Genomic DNA, 22089 nt, shown 5'->3' with positions numbered 1-22089 from the left:
AACAAAGCCCTTGTTTCAGTGTGCTGGAAATGAGAAGAACAAGGACTTTAAGGCAACAAATGCTATACTGTGTAAATAAGATGCCTGGCAATGAGGGCCTAGACAAACCTGCCCCTGCAACGTACCCTATGAAAGTGTTGCCATTATAATTAGCCATTTGCTGAATCCTAAGCTCTGTAATCATATTATGCTTTATGGTATGGATCGTAATGATATTATAGCATGTTTATGCAAGGACCAGTGTCTTTAAAGATAGAACAGGGCACCGTGTCCATCCTCAAACTGGTCCTCAACATACACAAAGAAAAACAGGCTGGCTGACCTGCAAGCACACAGACACACAAAAGCGCCACTGCACATTTTTTTTTGACTGAAAAAATAAAACAAACTGCAATAAACAAAGGAACTCTAAAGGGCCGTTTAAATTACAGACAGTAGTAAAGCAGACTCTGAATATCTGTTCGCTTCTTTAATATAAAGCCAGCATTGTTTTATCAATTACTACCTGTTAAACTAAATTAATGTCAGAGTATTTTGTTAGAATTAGAAAAAAATGTGACAGGCCCGCAGCTAAGAGACATATGAAGGGTAAGTACAAGCAGCCAATAGTAGGCACATGCATTTTAGAAAATGTCTATGCCATATGCTGTCACTCAGAGGGAAAAAAAACAAGTCTGAGCAGACAGTCACTGTGTCTAAATGAGATGGTAGGAGGAGGAGGAGGGAAGAGAGAGGGAGGATGTCAAGGATTCACGGTCCTTCATCTTTGCAGTAGAGCAAACACGTCCCTCAGTATAGCAACAGACAGCTGCCTCCACCTTCTAATGCAGTCCAACTTAAATCACTGCAAGAATTGTCAGTGCAGAGTGAAACACACACAGATAACATAGCAAGCTGCCATAAGGGAAACGACAGAGATGTGGATACAAGTGAGGAGACGAACAGAGAAAGAAACAAAGAGAGAGGAGGGGGAACATGTTAAAGATTGGAGGGTTTTTTTTTCTGTCCCTTTGGCTTGAGTCTTACTCCGTTGGGGGACTCCCTTGCTTTTTATATGAAAAACAGGAAAGACACCACTTAACATATTTTCTGAAAGATGACAATCCTGCACTGATCTGGTACAACACACTGTAGTCAAGGGGCTGAATGGGATTTCATCTAGTTACCGACAAATAGATCAGTCTGTAAAGATGAGCATTTCATCTATTTACAAAAGCCCTGCAGACATCCCACGGGGTGTTTACAGAGAGTCAGCTCAAGGTATTCAGGGGCTGGCTTTAATTGTTGTGATTAGTACATATATAAAGTGTCAGTTCCACCACACACCACTTCCCTAAGGTAATAGTTTAAACCGTGCTGTCAATTTTAGTGATCACTAGTAATGTTACACACTTTAGATTATAGACAGAACATTTAGAGATTTAGAGAAGCTAAATTGATTCACAAGGACAAGATGCATTCACAAGATGCACAGTCATAATTATTTTTTGCTTCATGTTTGTGTACTTATATTACTTAATTATAGATGTACTCAACAAGAAATCAAGAAATCACCTGTTGTTTTAATTTGTTTACACTGTGTTTCAGGAAACCTGTTTAGATTTATGTGACGCTATTAGCACATATAAAGAAGCAGCAGTAAAATAAGCAAGAAAAAAAAGTGAAATATCCAAATTGTTTTTAAAGTATGATTAAAAAACCCAAACATTTTATTACATTGCACTGCAGTGTGGAAAAGAAATGGATTTCTTTGACCACCATTAGCAAGGAATCCCTTTGTCAATATTTCTATATCCTTCTGCCATAAAGTACATGCAGTTTTTTTTAGTTTACTTCATGCAACTTCTTGTTATTCTTTGCACTCACTCTTAAAAGTGTGAACATGTGTGACATAAGGCAAAGTAGGTGATGAAAACAGGAGTCAAAACTGAGACTTGTGTCAAATAGCAGCTTAGGTTGTTATCATAAGTGCTATCCTATCAGAAATAAACAGAGCTGTCAGCTTCTTTTCCATGCACAACAGAGGTGTCGGGGGTTAAGTAAGGATCTGCAAGAATCGGCTAACACGCTGCAGGAGCTCATACATGGAACCCTTCCAGGGTTTGAATCCTGATAAGTATGCTCAGGGTGAGTAAGAAGGCTATTTAGTGTGTACAAATACTGTAAATTTATCAAGATAAAACCATAAACCCACCTCTGAAGTCATAATAGCCACAAAAATTATACTGTAGGTGTAAACCTCCAGGAAAATGCATGCGTTGCGATATATATATATATATATATATATATATATATATATATATATATATATATATATATATATATATTTAAATTGTCAGTTAAATTACACAAGTCTATCATTTGAAATCATACATTTAAAGATCGTATACACTGTACATGACATTTAGATTACAAGCTCTGGCTACAGATTAAATAAAATATATTTTTTAATGTTTAAAACTAAGTGTAGTCTCAGCCAGTGTGCATGTCAGAGAAGCTCAGACCAAAAGTCTGCAATAAAAATACCTACCACACATGGGGTATAAATATGAAAAACATTTTTTTTTAAAATCAAACCGACAAAATTAATACCCACTTAAAAAAAAACACATTACAACCAAACACTCAAACATAATGAACGTGGCGGTAATGTACATTTTTTCCACTGAGTGACGGATGCTGGAATGCTGTTATTTTTGAAGAGGAATGAAAACATACTTCAGCTCACTGCTGATGATGTTAATTTCCTCTCAAAGCAAAACATGCAAATGAAATGTGCGAACACAATTAAGTAAATTGTTCTATGGAGGTGGAAAAGGTTCACTTAGGACAAAGTGTTTGCAAAAGAGAGAAAGCACACAACTTGTTACTTCACTGACTTTGCGTTCATTTACTGGCTTTTCACGAATCATTTCCACTTTATCATAAATGACAGCATTTTTTTATACGTTGCTTGTGAACTAATTTGTGAGGAAATACGATATTGTTTCACCTGTAGGTCTTTCTGGATTGTGACAGCTAAAGATAAAAGCAGTGTGTGTTTTCCTTAAACTTGGGTTACTTGGGTTATCTCATCAGGTATTTTGTAATGTTGAAACAAGACAGCAAGCTTGTATTACCAGTAGTTTTGTTGTATAAATTATTTTAGATCATGCTTCATAACTATAGTATATTTGTGATGCAACCTGATTACTGTGGAACCATGACAATATATTTATGTTCTAACAACTCTGAAGACACCCATTAATTCAAAGCCATGTCATAAATCTGAAAATAAACTATGTTTAAAAAATGCAATTTTCTAGATGGGCAAATATTTCTATTTATGGTTAAACTATACTATAAAATCAGACTCCATATAAGAATTGCTGGTAGGTTTGAAATGAGAGCTCTTAATACTAATTTGTAACCCTAACAAAAGAAGTCATATTGTTAGAGTTATGCATGCAAGGAAATGAAAGCAGGGAAAGGACAAAGAAAAATGAAAACTGGACATCAAGTATGTCAATTACAGAAACCAAACCAATTAAAATGGGGGCAAATTTCTTAACCTACACAAGGCACTTTGAACTTAATTGATAATGCCACTTGTACAAAATTAATATCACGATGTACCCTCGTCTATGAGCTACAATCATTAAATTATTTAACCTAAATCAAGTAAACTTCTGTAGATGAACCAGGCATGCACAAAGAAAAACACACACACACACACACACACATTTACTGCAATGGAAGCCTTTTTTCAAATATGACAATTAAAAATAATAATATTAAAGATAATTACAAATTGAACATACCATATATACTGGTGCTAGTGATCATGTCTTCAAGCCTAAAAACAAGAGGAGAGGGAAAACAGCAGAAACGGAATTTTCACGAGGAGGAATTCCAAAGGTTGCTTCTCATTACAGCCACTTTTTGCTCAGCTATCGGATTTCACAACTTTCAAAACGCACGGTCCCCTTTTCTTCCTGTAGGTATTCATTTAGAGCGTATAATTAAGAATAATAAAAACGAAGAAGAACGCATCGTGCGACTCATATTTTTCGAAGCAAAAAAAAAAAGAAAAGAAAAAAAGACGCAAAAGCCACACAGGCGCGGCTGGAGGCTGTCACTTCTTGCGCGAGTTGAAACAAGAGAATAGGAAGCATGTGAGAGACTGTGGATGACACAAAACACACATTCTTCATGCCGCCCATTAGAGGAAGAGGCTAAACCAGCGTGATGCCCCCTCCCTTTACTTTTAAAATAGATTACTTGCCAGCAGTTGTCCCACTAAGCGCGCAATGACAACCCATCTATTAACCACCCGCCTGCGGTTATCGCGGCAAGTTTTATTCAGGCTGACATGCAAAAACTTCTCGTTGCAGGGAAGTTATTTTGGAGACTGGATTCAGCCGTGCGTGTAACCTTCGCTTCACACAACGGAGTGTTGCACGTTAATTGTAAAGTCCCTTTCCAACTTCATAATCTTCTTTTGGTATTTTCTAAAGCAGCGGCCGGTAATTTTGATTCGAAGAACGCAGAATGATTGGCCACAGACTGCGCTGCAGCTCTGTGACGCGCGACACAGTCTCTCTCGCTGCGAGCATTTGTGCGTGCAGAGCTGCTCCGTTTCTCTTTTTAATTGTTCGCATCACTGAGAGACATAACAGGACTTACCTGTGTAGGTGACAGGGCAGCGTCAGGGTTTATAGTACCATCGATCCAGTGAGTGTGCAGATGAATGGCTCGCTGGGGTTAAGCGTGGCTGCTCACGATTTGAAACCATTCCAAGTTAGTGAGGTGAAGACTGACCACAGCCTCTGCCATGTTGGAATTCCAAACCCTGGACAGCTGCTCCACTGACTGAAGGCAGTACGCTGCACACTGCGCATGTTCTGTCCGGCGAGAGCCAAATTCAAAGAGAATGAGCCTTAATGAGCAGCAGTTCACTTGTAGCCTATCATGGCAAAAATTTTGCTCTGGGGCAATTTGACGTATTAACTATCTAATTATACTTCTGCAAGCGCTGCTGAGAACTCGTTGGCACTGTGTATGTGTGCTGCTGTAAACACTCTTCTGAGCCACATGTGTATTTGCACATTTATTCAACTGTAGGTATGATGCGTAATTCGTTTGGCTTTGCATACATTTTACATATACAGAGTCAACAATGAGAATGAAAAGCATCTGTTGTTTTCCAGGTCATACACCAAGCGTATCAGCTGCTTTTTCTGCCATTGTTGATCCAAATGATGGCATGAATAATGTGAATAACCACATGCAGTGCATCAACAGTGCACTGGTTTAGGGTAAGAAAATATTAAGCAATACGTAGACATATGCATGTTTGCTGGGAGTACGAATTTACAGCGAGCAGCAGGTAGTTAGACACTGTAGTCTATGCAAAGTGCCTTGCAACCTCACACTGAAAAGAAGACTGGAAACCAGTGCATCAAGCCTAGAAGAAATCACATCTTTACCCTTCACATAACCCCCCATAAAACTGAAATTCATTTACACTATTAGGTATATATATAGATCTATATATTGTATATAGATATATAGATCGATACAAATCAATGAGCTATCAGTGCTGGTGCTGGTAAATCTTTTTAATTTCAAACAGAACTAACATAGTTGTTTCCCATTGTTTCCTAAAATGAACTAAAAGCCATCTTATTGTAATTTGTATCAAACTGGCAACTACCAAGGCATGTTTTTGTGTGGCGTAAACTGTTATCTTCCTTTCATTGTCATGATGTATATTTTAGCAGGTTACTCTCAAACTATTCACTATGATCTGTATTATCTGTGGCCTTGAAAAAAGAAGGTGATCTCTTTCCATTGGGGTAGTGGTGCAGAAAGACCCTGGTTAGACACATGATATGAGGTTTGGCACCAGAAGTCGCATTATGCCCTCTCATCTCCATACTCAAGGCCCTGGGAGTGATGCATTGATTTAGCCTTCAGTACTCCCTTGACTGCACCATGCTAATTCCAACTGCATAAACTCTTTGGAGAAATCCTACCCATAAGGCAGGACATGGAGCAGCCACTGAAACTCTCTGGGAAATGGCAGTTTAAGCTCATACACTCCAGAATCGTTTGCTACTGCTGCATGGAAGTCTATTCTGTTAGAGATGATATGAAGAAAAATGCCTTGATGACAGAAGTCAATTCAAATACATTCTGCTGCTGATTATTGACAGAGGGGGCTCAGATAATTTTCTAATAATAGGAGAACAATGTCTCAGATTACCAAAACTGAGTGTCCATGCTTGTAGGAGCGGCCAGTGAAAATCTCTCTGTGTTGTGGAGGTCACGGTGAAAACAACAGCAGTGCATATCCATGTGTAGCTTTGTCCGGTGTCTCCTTCCTCATATGGGCATGTTCAGTATGTGCCTTTGTCCTTGTGTCAGCAGGCAGGACATTCTAAATTATTTTGCTCAGCTGCCTCCCTGAACTCTTGCTACAGCACGTCAATACACACATCATGCAGACACCTGCACATACAGCTACATGGAGCACAGTTCATGTCCATCACACACTTGAATCCTTGACACATATCAAACCCTCAGAAAAAATAAGGTTAGCCAGATATGATTTTATCTATCTATCTATCTATCTATCTATCTATCTATCTATCTATCTATCTATCTATCTATCTATCTATCTATCTATCTATCTATCTATAAAATTTATGTATTTGAGTTTCTAAAAAGGATATATTCAGTATATTCATTTATCTCACAGAATAACATCAGTTTAAAAATTATAATGCTCATGCTTGAACACTTTTGAAGTATAAAAAGTTTATAAATTTAACATGCTCACACAGACACACAAAATGCACACACACACATAAGTGCGCACACGCACGCACGCTCGCGTGCACACACACACACACACACACACACACACACACACACACACACACACACACACACACACACACACACGCAAGCTGAAATTGTTCATTTCCCCAGGAATGAGGTTAGGGGTTTACATGGCATGTGACTGGCTGTTTTTTAACCTTCTGCCTACAGACTCTTATGTCATGTGTGATCACTTCAGCAATGTTGCTGGGCATTTATTTTTCTCTGCCATGAAACACTGACTCTGGAGAAACCAGCTGCATGCACCGGGGCATACAACTTGATGTAACAGTTTAAATTCCCCAGATCAGTGGTTTGGAGAGTTATTGACTGAGCTTTACTGCGATTGTTGTTTCACAATAACCATAGAACAGGTAGTGTCACATCTTCTAACAAATGTAACAATATATTGAGTTCTTCCACCAAAATATTTTCCTTGCTTCACACTGTGTTTATGTTCTCTATCATTACACAAATTAACCAAATTTGATTTGGGGCTCTTCATAGTGTAAACAACATAATTTGCAGAGCTACTGTACAATATCTCTGGGCTATCAGAGTCAGTGATTCTCATCTTCAATAGAGATTTTACACACACTTAAGATGCTGCGGCATTGAAACATTTGGCTATTATAGCGAGAAAGATGTGTAAATAGTGAAAAATTACAGACTTGATTTCCCACAATATTTCAAGATGTGTATCCAAGCCCCTTTATAGACTTAGGCTAAAATCCTAATAGCGACAAGCTTGAAGTGAATAGAGCCCACAAGAGGGTAAGCTACTAAATCTTGCAATAAAAGCAATGTGATTTACAGTAAATTCCGCAAGGCTGACAGTGCCAAAGCTGAGGGCATAAACACTCTTTTCAATGCTGCGCCTCAGTTCTGTCTGCTGTGAACTACAATCACACAGGCATGCTGCTCAGCAGCAGTGACTTTGATAAATCACCAGGAAGTCCCACTGTTGGCTTAAAACTAGAACTTGTTCAGTTGCAATTCTGCATTTGTCCTTCTTTAATGTGTATGGAAGTGGCTTTAGCAGTAATCTGTCAGTGATTGATTAGGTGTGGCCAAATCCCCTTTCCGTTCTCCTCTGTTGACTAACTGTTCAGCTACTGCAGTGTATTTACAGAAAGATGGCAATATTAAGGAAGAGACTGCCTTATTTACCTGCAGCATAAACAGAGTTACTTCCACTTGGGGGACTATACACTCAAGATGCCTACAAGTTAAAGAAGAAACAAAGAGTGACATGTGTTGTTGTTGCTAAATTTATGCACCAATAGATAAAGAAATAGGCTTATAGACCTATGACTCAGTTCCTTTGGGAAGCAATAGAGTCTGAAGCTGTCATTCATGCTTGTAACAGCAGAAAAAGTTCAAATTATATCTCAGTGCATCACAACCACGGTTTACCCTGTGTTATAAAAACAGAAGTGGAACATGTATGCAAAGACTGAAATATATTTATTTTGTATGTGACTCGAGAGGTTGAAAAAGCAATTTAGACAGGGTGCTGGATATTGATCACACTTACCAGCAGATCCATTTTAATTAAATATTAAGAGAGTGTGAGGCATTGATAGCAACTGAGCAGCAACTGTTTCTCGCTTTTCTTTTGTCATCACTTAAAAAAAATAAAAAACATACAAACTAAAAAAGAATGCATTCTAATAGCATCCATGTAATTATTTTTGAAGTGTGAAAGCAAGGCTGTGTTATATCTGATGCATTTTGTATTCAATGAATACTTTAGTTATTTTTAAAAGAAGGTCTGAGTATGAACATCCGTGCATGAATTTTAATGGAGATACTTAAATGGTAATTATTCCACTCAGGCTCAAACGTAGGTAACAAATGGAATTCAATCAGTGTCCGTGCATAATGATGGTCATTAGGAGAAAGAAAATAATAATGACATCCTATCTGCATTAAACCTGCAGACACTTTACACAATGATCCTGCAGCCATTATTGATCTCCATGGAGATAAGCAATTGTCACTTTTCAACATTGTGCCTGAATGTTAAATACAGCTCATTTTGTTTTTCCTGCAAACTATTTCAGCCAACACTAAATTTTCATTTAATTTACTTCACTACTTGAAATCTGTGGTCTAGTTTCACATGATTGTAATTTGGGTTCATTGTCACTGCTGCCTCTCCAGTTCTCACTATTTTTTTCCCCTCCAATTCAAGGCTTACATGAAAAGAACATCACACCTGTATGTGGCTGTAGTCATATTTCATGATCTACTCTTGTGTGTTGACGAAATCTTAGTATGTTATATGCGATGCAATGCTGCTTTCACAAAATCAATGCACACATAGAAAATGCTGTAGCTCCCTCCTACTCACTGCTGAATTATGTTTTGCTAAGTAAAAGTGAAGACAAAATGCCAAATGGTTAAACCAGCAATCATTAGCGCTAAAATTGGGAGTTAAAAAAATGAAGCGAGAGCACATTTCCAGCATTTTATGTTTGCTTTTTTAATGTATACTCCCCCCCCCCCCCCCCCAAAAAAAAAACAGTGCATAAAACACAATTAGTTGTAAGTAACTCATTATTAGTTGAAGATTGTAACAGTTGCTTACACATATTGTACAGTAGACAGCATGTATTGAGTCTTAGCCAAAACGGCCACTTGGTTGAATAATTAAATAAGAACTCCAATCAAATGATCCATGATTTGCATGCCTTCTGTTGCCAACTAGCTCCATCTGTTTGGTTTTCAGAGCTCTGACACAGTGGCTCGTGTGAGTGAAACAGCAATAATGTAATTGTGGATGTGACAGATACACCAGATGATGCAGGGACTGTTTGGAAGTCTGGTCCAAGGCATACTGTACAGCATGGTGTCATATGGTCTGCAAGAAAGCATGACAAAAACAGTTTCATGAAGACTCTCTACTGTCTACTGATCCTGATTAACTTTAGTGACTGGCTCATTCATTCAAATGTACAGTCCTAATATTGGAACTGCGCTTAAAGGCTCTCTTGAAGCATGCATTACAAAGTTACTGTATCTTAATTGAATAGCAGGCTTCAGAGCTTGGAGGGTGAAGGACAATAGGAGCAGGGCCAGTCTGGCTGGGTGCCAGTGGACAATGCAGAGCCGGCCTCAGCTCTCAGCAGCAGGCAGAACCCACGCTGAAGTCCACATCAGGAGAGACAGCCTCTGCTGCTTTGATGGATCTGTCATAGCAGCCGGTGTCTGCCCTCAGCTGGAGTTCAGGTATTCACCACCAATAACATGTTACTATAGTATGATAGGCTCTTATTCAGTATTCAGCATTTTTTTTATTTATTTTTTTGCACATATCATGATGTGTTTGGAGGACAGCGTGGCATCTCTGATTATATTATTATTAAGACATCCTGTTAGCGATCTTATTAGCAGTCCATTAAAACTGGTGTTCACTCAGTTTTAACCCAGTTTCATCTGAACATTAAGACGCTCTCGTGTCATAAATTACTGAAATCTACACTAGCATTTCTATAATTTTTCCGATAACACAACAATTAAACAAAGCTTTCACCGACAATAAACAACATTCAAGACTCTGTCAAAGACCTCAGTGATAAGATAGCCAATGAGGCAGAACTTTCTCCAGTTTTATTCTTTTTCCATTGAAGTGCATTTGCTTAATAAACCAGTAATGCCAAGGTCATTCAATTAATGTCTCTCCCTTTTTATCAGCTTCAGAGTAACTGAGTGCCACTTTGCCCATCACACTTAAGTGCTTTTGTGTCCAAGTAGAATGATCATACAGTGCAATTTTTCTTTATTCTGGCTGATGGAAATGGAGTGAAATAATTAAGATATCTGAATTGAAATTATGCTATTTTTCTCCTTTTGTACAAACTGGGTGTTATTTTCACAGCTATCATTTGTATTTGCCATGAAAACATTTGAATCAGGAGATACACAAAAATTAGATACAATGCCATGTTTTTTTAATATCTTATTTCATATATATATATATATATATTTTAGAAAATCATAGATGATATTAAAAATATGACAATAATTTCTCAGTCCACATGTTCAACCCTGTATGCTGACAATAGCTTTTGTAGATGTTTGTCATCCACTTTGCAGATTATGCTAGAAACATATGACATAACTAATTTGCAAGCTAAAGGTCACATAAGCAAATAAGCATTAGTTAAATATGGAATGGAAACCCAGATAATATTTTGAGGATGGTCTTTTTTATCTAGTAGTTATATACAAGTAGTTAGACAAATGTGTAAGGAGTGGTAGTTTTTAAAACTTTACACTCATACATTAGATCATACTCCATGCACTACAAATGATTATGCCATTTTTGAAAAAGCTCACAATATTCCAATTTATTTATTTATTTTTAAAAGCACTTTCTGTGACCCTGACACAATGAATAAAGACAATTTCTTTAACAGCACATTGTCACAAGAATAATATGCCAGGTTCACTGCAGAGTTGCACTTTTTTTCCCATTTTTGGATGCCTCTGTTAACTCTGAAAATGAAGATAAGGCTGAAGCACGTGATAATGAGGATTATACTCTTTGTGAAAAGTAATCAGTCAAATATTTCAGACATACTTGGTGTTTGAGAATGAGTAGTTTAATACTAGCTCAAAGGTCAAGAGTTTAAAACTGTCAAAAACTGCAACCCACATATGCACAACAAGTAATGTGACAATAAGTGTGATTTGTCATTATGCAGACAAAATTTAATTGGATCTATCTATCTATCTATCTATCTATCTATCTATCTATCTATCTATCTATCTATCTATCTATCTATCTATCTATCTATCTATCTATCTATCTATCTATCTATCTATCTATCTATCTATCTATCTATCTATCTATCTATCTATCTATCCATCCATCCATCTGTCTATCTGCCTGCCAGACCATATTCACAGCTGCCTACTATAGTGAAGACAAATGTAAGAGAAGCACATATTAGTGAAACACAGTGACCAGAGTTGGATTCATTTTGCAAGGCAATGCTTTTCCAAACAGCTCCAAGACTTCCTGATCAGCTGTAATCCCCAGCTTTCACACATAAGTCATTGAGAGCGATGGAGTCCCCTCTGTTTACTCACTCCAAACCAAATGATCTTTCACAAGTAGACCACTTCAGATGTGAAATGGAATTTGCCAGGGTGTTCTATCCCAGGTCCATTTCTCTGTACGCTTTACCAATTCCCAAATAGGGTTCGGTCGCTCACAGATAATGTCTGTGAGGATTGAGCCTGGCTCCTCTGTTGTTTTAATGGCCCACGGGGAAAGGTATTTGACGGAAGTAAAGAAGTTCTTTTAAGCACATACACTCCGTTGAATTTCATTTTGTTTTAGTTGCTGAAATGCTTTTGTTCATGGGACAGTAGGGAATGTCTATGATAGTGAGTGAGCTTATTATAATATAGCACTATTGTTCACACTGAGTAACTATATGTATATAAATATATATATATATATATATATATATATACTTGCATATACTTGCATGTTAGAGTTTAGAGCGATTAGAACTGATGGCTTTATCTTCGCAGTCATTGACAGTGTTATTGCTGTGGTACATAGTTATGATAAATGGTTGTTTTAGGAGGGCTGCATTTACTTTGTGGAGTCATTATGAGAATATTATGTATGAGAAAACAGTCATTAATATTCATTATAATTGCAAACTACTGAGCTGAATGCTGATGGAGTCTGCTCAGTTGCCAACACGGTCCTGCTTTTTCACTCATTGCATTTGTACGGCATTCAGTGTAGGTGTCTGTAACATAATATGACTTCCCCCCCCCCCCCCCCCCCCCCCCCCCCCCCCCGTAAGCTCATGACACCCTTGTGGGAAGTAGAAATTAATACAGTTATCATACCATTCTCTTGCAGTACACTGCAGTTCAGAAAGATGACATGAGATTATCAGAAAAAGATCAGTTTTTCTTTTTTTCGTAACTTGTTTTGTGATATATTTGACTGACTTTTGTGGAAATCAGTGCATTAGCTGCTTCATATTCTCCAAAGGATTCAGTGTTCCTATTCCAGTTGATAAGGGCTCCAATTTTGTTTGTGTCTGGTAATTGGAGCAATGTTGAAGCGAGGAGCACTGATACATTTCCCAGTCTATGTGTGAATGAGGCTGGCTATGGAAGGGAAAGGTCAGGCCCTGGACTTGCCTTCCTCCCTCAGGGCCCTGAGCAGTAGGGGCCGGAGAACACCACAAACAATTAAACATGTTGCTTCTCAGGGTAGAGCAGCCCGACTCCTGTTGGTTAGAGAAGTTTTTACCTCAGTGGGTTGTTGTTGGTCACTCTTCAGAGCAATAATCTGCAGGTCTGAGCAATCAATACAGCTACGACAGCTTCAGCCTCCATTAGTGCAGGCATCTCTTGAGTGCCTGTGCATGAGCAGAAGAGCACAGAATAGACATCAACAAGCACTTCCGTGCACGAAAACACATATACACATACAAACATATATTCAAGCTCATGCTCTGAATTGCTCTTCACACATGTACGCACACTCACACACAGACACTGATACAGGGATGCAAAGACCCTTCACAAATTCACATTACATTTATATTCAACTGCAGCATTTAATTCAATTTCCACAACATTTTGATGCAACGCATCAAACACATGCATGAGATGGGAGATTATTTAGATTTATATTTGTTTAGATTAGGTTTAGTTTAACATCATAAGATTTTCTCCATCATAATTCCTCTTCACTGCACTAGCTGAACTCGACCGTAACAATATGTTATCCTGAGCACAGAATGAAATTACTGATGCTGTCGTTTTCTTGGAGGGGCAGCCTTTTTTTCCTCTGGTGGAAGGAAAGACTGCGGTCGTCATTAATAGCTATATGAGTCAAACAACATGAGATTACATTATCACCCTTATTTAAACAAAAGCACCATCATTCTGTAACCAAGCCCTTATCAAATGGCTTTTGTTTGTTCTGCCCCACCCCTCACTCTGAAAAGATTTTCTGTAGTATCTAACTCAACACATTCCTATGATTTCCTGTGCACATTTACTACAAGACTCTTTATTTCATCAGTACTTTAAAAACTGAATAGAAAATCTAAGCGCATAAAAAGTACAAAATTAACCAAATCTAAAGACTGAAATAATAATAATGATGATAATAATTAAAGGGCCAATACAAAACCTTAAGCACTGGACCCAAGACCATGACAATTTTTGAAAACCATTATCTGTTCTCCTATTCCTGCTCTTGGCTGCTTTTTAGGTAGAACAATTATAGACTCAACAAGTGGAATGCCACTAGAATATCTCCAGCAAAATCTAGTACAACAGTAACTTTACATTTATGCAAACACAGACATACCTTGCTAAATGCTTCCTAGTTGAAAATCACAAAAAAAAAAGACATTTTTTCTTTAGTCCTTGAGGTGAGAGAAAATACAGGTTTCTTTGCCTTTAATTCTTGCTACTTGTAAGGTCCAAAGGTTAATTACAATAACATTATTACTGCAACAACAACAAAGAGTAAGAATAGGATGCACCACATGTTTCAATGGCAGACCTTGCTGATCACGTAAATAATATAAGCACAACGAAAAAATAATTAAAAAAAATATGTTTCCTTTATTTTGGGGGTCTTTCGTTTTCCTTTCATTAACAACACAGCATGCTAACGAACAGAAGAACACATTTTGGGCAAAATTCATTGCAGTTGATTGTTGGAGACAAATCCTGTATGTGGAAAAGTCTCAAGGTTGGTTTAAAAGAGAGATTTTTTTTTTCATTTGCATTCTTCTTTATACTTGGTGATGAAAAAAGCCCTTTAGTAAAGCGATCAACGATCTGGGTATATGCATCAGAATGACATGTTTACATAATGCAGAACAGATAATGATTAACAAGTGATTAATAGAGTCAATAGATCCAAACACACCTTACAAATCTATTTTGAGAGGACAGGTGTGACCGCAGATTTTAAGGAAGCCAGCTCTCTTTTTTGTCATTATATACTCATTGTCCAAGAATTAGCTTAAGGAAACTGTAGCTTTAAATGTCAAAAGACACATGGGGTAAAACCAATGTGATTGCTTTAAAAATTATTTGTGATTTGTGTCACTGTAGTTGTCTCTTTTTTGATTTCATTTAATTCTTAAGATACTGCAGTTTTTATTTTTCTCGCTTAAGACGAGTCAGCCTTTGTCTTTTGACTTTTTTCCCTTATCAGCTGTGTGTAGTCACAGTTCCCTGCAGGTTCAATTTCCCTTAATTGTTCAGTGACCTTTCTATATACCCTTAGCAATTAGCTGATGAGTTTGTCTGTACAGTGGGTCAGCATCACCGAGTTGTAATCAACACAAACGCAAGGAGGTTGGTCAGAAGAGAGATGAGCTTGGCATTCAATGGCTCGTACCTCACTATACTTTATTAATTACAAAACAATAATCAAATGGTTTTTGATGAAAGGGAGGTACATAACAAATGCTGACCAAAATGGCGGATAGAAAAAATACAAGCAGAATAATCAGAATTAACCCTACATGTCCCTGTAATTATTTGCCACTCCAAATGTGTGTATGATCAAGAATGCTTCAACTCATAATCATACACACTGATATCCATTACCATCAAGATTCTTGTAGCGAAAATACTTCAAAATGTTTTACATCTCTGGCCTCATGTTTAAAATCTCGACATAAGGAATCATGCATTTACTTTCAGGTAAATAGTTGTGAAATGACACACAACCAAACTTTAAAAAAAAAGAAAGAAAGAAAAAAAGAACATCAGTTTTATAACTCAATTTCATCCAGTTTTTATTTATAAACCACCAAATCACAACAACATCGTCTCAAGGTGCTTTATAATGTAAGGTAAAGACCCTACATGATTCCCTGTATCACTTCTCGTGGCAGCACAGCTGAATGAGTGAAAGGGTGCTCCGCTGCCTGTCCAGTCAGTTGTGCAGAGGATGGTCACTTTATCTATGATAAATAACAATATTTTCAGCGACTTTCTCTCCACCACAGCTTCAAAAGTGTCCAGTTTGCAATCAAAGAGCTGCCTCACTCATTAGTTTATTCAGTCTGTTGGTGTCACCAGGTCAGATGCTACTCCCCCAACAGACCCCAGCACACGCCGCTCGCCACAACTGAGTGATGGAAAATCAACATTTTGCTGCACACACTGAATGATCTCTTTAGGAAATAGAACCTGCTCGTCCCCTTTATCTACACAGCTTCTTGATGTGAACGCCCAGTCGTCTCAGCATCCAGATCAACAAAAGGCTGAAGTGGCAACTGGGAGATATTTCTTCCCAGACCACTCCATTGTATAGTAAATAATAATACTAAAAACCATTTTACAGACAATTTTACTTTCTTGTACGGTAGTTGTAATTTATTGTTGTGTTCGATTTGTAGAGTTTCATCATAAATTTTCTTGTTGGTAGTTTGCTATGTCCTGAGGCCAACACACTGATCCCTGACAAAAACATACTACGAATAAGAAACACGTGCTCTGGAGTGATACTAGTACCAGTTTGGAGTTGAACCGGCTCATTCTCCATTTACTAGAGAGCCACCATGAAAGCACATCATTATTTCACCCTATATGTGTATTTGAAAGCTCGTTAGGTTATTGAAGCCCACTTTAGTTTATTTTATTTTCCCTTCTGTTAAATGTTTTAATATCACCAGTTGGCATTTATAAACGCTGTTGCAAAGGGTGCCTTCCATTTGCATAAACACCGACTGGTGATATTTAAACAAGACAATCCCGCTCCCAGTCCCTGACATAAGTGGTTCTTGGTTCTAGACCAACAAAGTGTTTGTGCCGCTCTCGAAATAGTTTTCCTGGCCCAGAGCCATCAAAATGTGAAGGACTGGTTCAAGAACAGGCTGTACTCATTATTGACTAATTCAGCATTTACCATTTTGTACAGTGATAGAATTGATTATTCAAATCAAGCCTTTGGCAGCAGAAGGAGAGTGGTCATGGTTTCCAGATTTCCTCTTTGGGGCTCTGGAATCTGGCACGTAGTGTCACCACATAGTACCTTACTCCTACTTGAAGGGCACCAAACACACACTGTTCTGGTCCTGGTGAGAGAGCGAGATACTCATTTATGTTTAACCATTGAAAATGGATTTTAAATGGATTTAACAAGGATGTACAGCTGTAGAAACTATTAACTGAGCTACTGTAACCAAGCCAAACTGCAGTACTGCAGCCAACATATAATTGTCTACATTCCATAAAATATCACTTACTAAATATATAATATAAAACTTTTGGTTATTAGACATGGGGAGATGTTTGTCAACGTGACACACTGTGATCAAGTACACCGATAGTTTTCCCACCACCTGAGTTGTGATATTCCTTTAAAGCTGCAATTATCAGAAGATTAACAAGTTCATGCTGCTACAACAGAATGCTGTGGGAATGGATTTTGGTTCCAAGAGAACTTGGCTGTTTGCCATCGCTGAAGGTGACAGAAATCTTGCCGATCTTGCACGACTCTGAAGGGGGATGGACAGAGCTGGCTGGGTGGAGCTTATGAATTTGAAAGTCATTACTGTTTGGGCTTCCACTCTGCCCTGACTGCCCCAGTCCACCAGATCAGCTTTACTCAGCAGATTCTTTTCCTGTGGGAAACAGAGGAGAGGCAGCAGACAGCTCAAAGCGCTCTAACCTAACACGTGGCTAAAGCTCCTACTGTCCTAATGCTAATTATTGATCAGATGATTAAGGCAGATGAAGAGATTTTTTTTTTTGAAAGCGAGAGCTGTGATTGTGCATCTCACAGTTGTCTAGAGCTGCAAAACATCAATACTTTCAATCAAGCCAGAGACCTCTTCTGTCAGTCACACTGAGTGAGATGATTACAACTGAGTCTTAAGACAATGAAGAACTTTATGGGGCTTCCTTAGGCACACTTTGACTCCTTGCAGGGATTCTAATGAACTCAGACCTGCTAAAGAGGTCTTCAAACCACTTCAAAGATCCTGAGATACTGGCCCAGCAGCACTACTTCCAAATTCACAAGCTCTCCTTTGAGGATATGCATTGCACACACACACTGAGCACGCACAAAGAGAAGAAGCAGCTAAACTGCATCCTTTCATGATTAAAAAAGAGAAATAGCACCAGTGTGTATTGAAACATAATGTGCTGACAACATCTGAAATACTAAGAAACAGAAATAAAAAAAATAAAATAGACAGAATGACTGAAATTGCACATTTGTAGAACGGTTAAAGCAACTACTATTGTTTTTCTATTTGCTAAAGTAATAAGTAGACAAACAGAGTATCTATTCAAGCCCATGGCTGCTGTGCGTTCACTTGTTTTGACCTGAAATGGAATGTATCCAGGCAGTGGACAATTTAAAATAAGGTAAAAAATAAAACAAACAAACAAACAAAAACAATAAGGGTTAGGGGGGGAAATTGTTACATTTTTCCCTCTGGAAAGATATTAAATGATTATGCGTCACTGGAATCTCAAGTATTATAGGTTTGCTTTTCACTTTTTTTCTTTCTGGGAAGGAAAAATGCTTTTCCACTTCTCGGCGCAGAAACAAAGTCTATGCAATGATTTAAGAAATTTAAAACAGCATTCCTTTGTTGCACACATTTTTAATTTACCATCATGCTGAGTAAAGACACCTGCAAGTTTTGTGTTGGGAATCTTTCTGTCTTTAACAGGCCACATGTAACAGCATTCATCCCTCTGTGGCTGACACCAGCCTTTCAGGGAGCAGGTGACTTGTTAGTACTCTAAGCAACAACGGGAACAGATGTGTCCCTGACAGTGGATGGATGGTCAGGGTCCATCTGGTCAGTGCAGCCCTGGACAGGAATGATGAATACAGCTTCATCAGTGAATAGCTGTCATCAATCGCATAGCGTAGCGATGGCCGGTGACAGCCACACGCCGGCCCTGGGCCCCAGGTGTGGTGAGGAGAGAGCTGGCTGGCTCTGGAATGCAGGTCAATCAGGCAAGTCTGAGCCAATGATACATATTGCAATGTAAAGTGCATGCATTACAAAGCGGATAAGTGCATTGCTTAGTTGGAGTGCAACGAATCTGCTAGTTCTTTGATGCATATAGGCAGACTGGGTCACAGATTTATTTCACCACAGGGCTGTTACTGAGCCATCGAGCTAAGGACGAGTACCAGGCGTCTAGACAAGTCATGGCTCTACATTGTCTTCCCTGGCGGTCCCAGATGAAATGTGCTGCATCCTTGTCTGCTTCAGCGCATAGACATGGAGAGGTACTAAAGCACTGACCTTGCTCCAGACCATTCTGAATATGTTATGGCTTTCGGTTCCCTTGAACTGTCACAACTTTAAATCGACCACTTCTAATGGTTTCATACACTGTATGGTAATATCCGAACAGAACTCGTACTGTACCTCCTTGCAGTGGTTTTAAAAAATAATTATGTAATAAATGATAGTTGTAAAAAAAATGTATCGAAAAATTGCAAACATACAGAGTGGATAATGTTTCCTACTTAAAGCACAAGGAAGTAAAGAATGAACACTGAACATAAAGAAAAGACCTGAAACAAATCCCTCTACACAGAAACTTGAATGCTCATTCATTTATTTATTTTTTTCAGTCACAGATTGATAGTTATCTTTACACAGCTGTCACTGATGTTAGATCTCAGTGTGAGGATATAAATAGCCTGGCCATGTGGCACACTGTCGAGGAGAGGGCCTAAACACAAGTGCACATATGAATGGCCTATTAGAGAGCAGAAGAGTAATACATATTTATTGGCACATTTCACCTTTACTCTTGCTGAACACAAGGCTCAGCTACTTCTAATGCCTTCACATGTGCTGAAAGGCTCAATCATTTTATCATAACCCAATTGACAGTTATACAGTTAAATCAATACAGACTTTAAAAAGCCTTTTTTCATATGTTGTTTGTTAATATTGAAACGTAAGCCTCTCTTGATCTTATGTATATGTGTATATGTATAAGGGCCTGGTTTGTTGATAATTGGGTTTTCTCAATTATCTAAGTATTTATTCATTTACCTAATGAGATTTGTGTTTAACACATGCACTGTCCGTTTTATTCCCAATGAAAATACTCAAAAACCACTTAACAGTAAAGCAATTGTCCGAAGCAACAGCACACTCTCTATTACATTACAGGGGGAACATATTTTCTCACAGATATAAGAATTTTACAATTAGAAACCAACAAAGCTGATATTAGCAGCAGTGACATAATTCATAGGATTTTCACCCAGGAGAACAGGGTTTGACTCCTATGGTGGTGGTTTTTCCACTTTTCAGCTACTTTAATGTTATTATAACATATACCAAATGAGGTCAGGTAACTGTTGCCCAATCCTGCTTTGAAATGCATGCTTGATGTTTTTTTTTTTTATCTTAACTGAATGATGTCAATATATAATACAGATGGCAAAATGCCTCAATAAATTACTGTTGTGTGATTACTAAATTATATAATGAAGACATTTGATTACAGTATAAAATACATTGCTTTGTAATGTTTTAGATAGATAGATAGATAGATAGATAGATAGATAGATAGATAGATAGATAGATAGATAGATAGATAGATAGATAGATAGATAGATAGATAGATAGATAGATAGATAGATAGATAAATGACAGAGGGTTGCCCATCCTTTTTTATTCCCGTGGTTTGATTCTCTTGAGCAAAGAAAGGTGGCGTAAGCCGGCAGAGAGCCTGTTTTGTACGTTTTAGCTGCCCTGTCCTTTCCTCAGCAGGGTGTCTCTTGGGAAAATCAAGGGGAGGAGAAGGCCATGGGGGAGGGAGAAAACATACACACAGGCATTACATCTCCAAAGCACATTGAGGTGTCGGTTGTCTGATGCCGCTTACATTTAATTAAACCCCTTCTCTTAACATGCTAGTTTGGTTATTATGTGGCTGATGTGTTGTATTGTCTTCCTCTGTTTTTCCCTTCCCTCTTACAGATGCTGCAGATGACCATCTCAACAAGAATCACTCTCATGTTTAAAGCTACACTTTGCTTTGTGAGGCTCCTTGGAACTGACATTAATCCACTTTTTCTTCTATAGACTGACAAGAGCATGGAATGGAGGTGTCACACTTGCAGACAGTGGAGGGGGCAGTTCAGCTTTGACGGCCCTGCTAAAGTACTGCAGCTGCCTGTAACAGTCAGAGCGCTGCAAATTGGAAATCCAGAGGAGATCATCTGTAAAGAACACGTCTACCAGTGGTGTAGGATACAGCCATATCAGAGAGGGAAGATGAGAAAAAGGCACAGCAAAGCAAGCAGGCTGTTATAAAACAAATAAAAGCATTCCGCTCATTCTTGCAGAATAGAAAAATAATTTTGCACATAAGTGACACTCAAGTCAAGTCAAGTCAAGTTTATTTATAGAGCACATTTAAAAACAACCAAGGCTGACCAAAGTGCTGTACAGTAAATACAGATAAAAATACAATAGAACACAATTTCGTAATAACACCTCGCTGATAAAAATAAAATAAAAATATATAAAACAAATAAATTAAACCTTTCTAAAAGCCAATGAAAAGAGGTGAGTTTTAAGAGCGGTTTTAAAAGTTTCTAGGCTTTTGGAGAGTCTGACGTGAGGAGGTAAACTGTTCCACAGTCTGGGTGCAGCCACAGCAAACGCCCTCTCTCCCTTTGTCTTTAATTTATACCTGGGAACATCTAAAAGCATCAGGTCGGCTGACCTCAAAGATCTCCTGGGGCGATAAGTTCTAAGGAGTTCTGACAGGTAAGAAGGTGCAGTGCCATTTAAAACCTTAAAAGCCAGCAATAAGATTTTAAAATCAATCCTAAAGGCAACTGGGAGCCAGTGGAGAGAGCAGAGAACCGGAGTGATGTGGTCTCTTTTTTTTGAACCGGTCAACAGGCGAGCGGCAGCGTTCTGCACCAGTTGAAGGCGATGTAGACAGGAACGATCTAGGCCAGCATAGAGGGAATTGCAGTAGTCTAGCCGTGAAGTAATAAAAGCATGGACCACTCTTTCTAGATCGTTCCTGCAAAGGTAAGACTTGACTTTGGCTAAAATCCGCAAATGATAAAAAGATCCCTTAACTACAGAGCTAATTTGTTTATCAAGTTTAAAAGCATTGTCAAAAATAACACCAAGACTCTTAATGGAAGAAGTGCAATCGGAGGTTAGGGGTCCCAAAAAGTCAAGAGAG

This window comes from Diplotaxodon limnothrissa, linkage group LG16 (assembly GCF_057381915.1).
Source record: "Diplotaxodon limnothrissa isolate DT_005_m linkage group LG16, D_limnothrissa_male_GT1.1, whole genome shotgun sequence".
Lineage (NCBI taxonomy): Eukaryota > Metazoa > Chordata > Actinopteri > Cichliformes > Cichlidae > Diplotaxodon > Diplotaxodon limnothrissa.
This window is presented reverse-complemented; position numbering follows the sequence as displayed.